General features: G+C 37.5%; 1 long non-coding RNA gene across 1 annotated transcript; it reads right to left on the reverse strand.

Moving 5' to 3' along the window:
• Positions 1-243: 243 nt before the first annotated feature.
• On the reverse strand, positions 244-2,289 carry LOC135184222 (uncharacterized). The gene is made up of 3 exons (XR_010305917.1): positions 2,241-2,289; positions 399-522; positions 244-325 (listed from the first exon to the last, which is right to left on the reverse strand). It is a non-coding gene; the product is annotated as an uncharacterized LOC135184222 (long non-coding RNA).
• Positions 2,290-2,839: the final 550 nt, after the last annotated feature.

A 2,839-nucleotide genomic window follows, 5' to 3' on the forward strand; every position in this document is an offset into this window, starting at 1 on the left:
GTGGAACTGACAGTATTAACTCTATGCTTTCACTCTGAACTGTAAGCTGCCTGCCAACATTTCTCCTGCTCCTTTTGGCACCTCATACTCTTAATTTTCAAGACAGCTGGTAACATATTCCTTTAGAAACATGACATAGTTTGTATCATCTACTTTTTAAGACACCCTTGTACCAGTACTAACTCCTCTCTTTACCCCACATAGGAAAAATGAGAAACAGGCTCATGGTAGATTATTAATATTGCTCTTATATTGTATTACCCATTTTAAATAGCAAGGCAGCTTCCAAGTGCATTAGTCTTGTTTTAAGAAAGCCAGCAACATCCTGCAGGGGAAGGCCATAACAAAGAATTAGTGACATGCTATTTTGGAAACTAGACACTTTTATAGTGTATTACCTTTAGTCTCTTGAAACTTCAGTACACAAGTGAAAATTTCAGACTTCTCTCTTTAGAACCTATTTGTCTTCATCGCAATGCCATGACGATTTCCCACTGATCAGCTTCACTGGAGTAAATAAACCTGTTTTGAAAGAAAGAAAAACAAAAGATGTGATAGCAGCAAACAGGAACAATGTGAGTGGAAAGCAGGTACAAGGTCTCCTTTATTTAACTAGTACAATTAGTATTTAATGTTGATAATTCATCTTTCTGCATGACACACACACACACAACTGAAAATAATGTACACTCCAATAATACAGGATAAAACTACAGGCACAAATTTACATAAACATTGCAAACTTCACCCTTTTTCACTGTCCTTCACAGACAGCCCCACACTGACAAAGGTACTTCCTACTTGCATAGGCATGCAGTGGTTTTGATTAATAAAATCAGTATTTCCTGTATCTACTGAAAAATTCAGGTGTCTTAGTATCTATCCCAGGTTGGGAACTTTAAAAAATCCTCTAGGGACTACAAAATGGTTATTCAATCCCACAATTCTGCTATCTCTTTATAAACCCACAGCGAGGCCAGCTCGCTCTCCTTTCCTCCTGCTCCAGCCACTTTTATTGGGGTAAGCATGTAAGGATAGGCTTTGGGTCCTCTAGAGGCTTGTGTTTAGGCCTACAGATGGCAGAGGCATGGAGGGGAGGGGGACTGAAGCACTGGAGATTATAGATTTAGTTCTGGGTTGGGGGAAAATTCAAGGGGGTCACTGTGGATGTTGTATCTGCTTTGTAATTTCTTTCTGTATCTCTCTTTCCAAATATAATTCTGTTTTTTTCTCCAATTCATTTGAGAGCTGCATTCTGTCAGCTCTTTTAAAAAACTACAATAGTATCTCATTTAATAGATACATTGTGCAGTTAGACTTGGATCATAGTTAGATCTTCTTCCTTCTGTTACTTAGCATGAATCTCTAAATGACCCTGTATGACCTTGTGCTTTATACTACTAAATATTATCCTAACTTTAGAAGTTTTCTAATTCTTTCCATGTTATATTCTGATTTTTCTCTGATAGAGAATGCTTCATAGGTTTGCCTCAGGAGATTTAATTAGTATAGATCTGCCTCTTGCATCAAGAGTCACTAAAAATATGAAAATATTAAATATAACTAATGTAAAAACTTACAGGAACTCCACTGGGAACTATCAGCCTCAGTAGCATGATTATTCTCCTAACTATGCATAAAAAACCAGGAAAAGGCTCTTATTTTCTATTTCCACATTGAAGGACAAAAAATAAAGGCATCACATAAAAACCAACAAGTGGATGACTCAAGAAAAAAGCCATTTGGGATTACAGGCAGGTTTCCACAAGCTACTATTGAAGCAAGTGCTCGGTAACAGCCACAAGAACATTTAGATGATTAAGACTACAGTGCACAATTAGCTCAATTGAAGTACACCCTATGCACATATTGTTCCCAATTCCCTGAGGTACACAGAGATCAATACCATAGCTTGAGAGCAGCGCCAGTTTGGGGTTTTTTCTCAGCATAGTATTTTAAAACTCGATGCTCCTTGCAATAACAGATCTGCAGCAATCCATTTGAAACTAAGGGAGATACCTATGTTGTAAACCAGTTACAATTTATTTCACAATCAAGTCCTACATTTCGACCTAAGCATTCTGACAAGAAAAGGCTACAGGCAAGGCTTCCTATTATAACAGGGAGGAAAGGGGAAAACATATGACATGTGGACACTTCTATTGCATTAGCTCTTAATGGTATGGCTCTTTATTGCCAACAGCTCCAAGTCTTACAGAAACCTCTTACTTCGCCATTACCTGCTTCATGCTGGTTTTAAGCTGGTTAGAAGACAAGGTCCAGCAAGCCTGCATCAGAGAAAAAATTACAGGAGAATGTAATGACAAGCAACAGCAAAACTGAGAATGTTATTTCCTTTGTCACTCTTTTTAGGTTATCCTTCTTATTCTGCCACTTCATCCAAGACAGGTTTCTCAGTATACAAATAGATAGACATAGGCATAGGTATAGATATATAGGAACAGGTGAGGGTTTTTTTGGCCCTGCATCATGCAGCACACTTAACACTGGTGCTACTATTCCCTTTCCTTACTTATGCTTTTATCAGTCCTAAAAAGATCTCTATTCTGACTAATGAATAATTTAAGGCTCTTTGAAATGTTATAAATGCTCTATTTTTCTAACATTTATGCTTAATTGTGCATGATGAGAGATTCGTCAGTAATGACAGAAGAGTGAGTTGGTCCAAAGGGAGTTTGGCTTCTTCTTTGCAAAGCTTTTCAGTTTTTAGTCATTGGTGGTCACAAAGCTGAAAACAGTTTGGTTTTGTTTCTATACATATGCAGGTAACAAAAACCCAAAAGAATACATAATGGAGAAGGCCAGCTGTGAATCAAAC

This window comes from Pogoniulus pusillus, chromosome 20 (assembly GCF_015220805.1).
Source record: "Pogoniulus pusillus isolate bPogPus1 chromosome 20, bPogPus1.pri, whole genome shotgun sequence".
NCBI lineage: Eukaryota > Metazoa > Chordata > Aves > Piciformes > Lybiidae > Pogoniulus > Pogoniulus pusillus.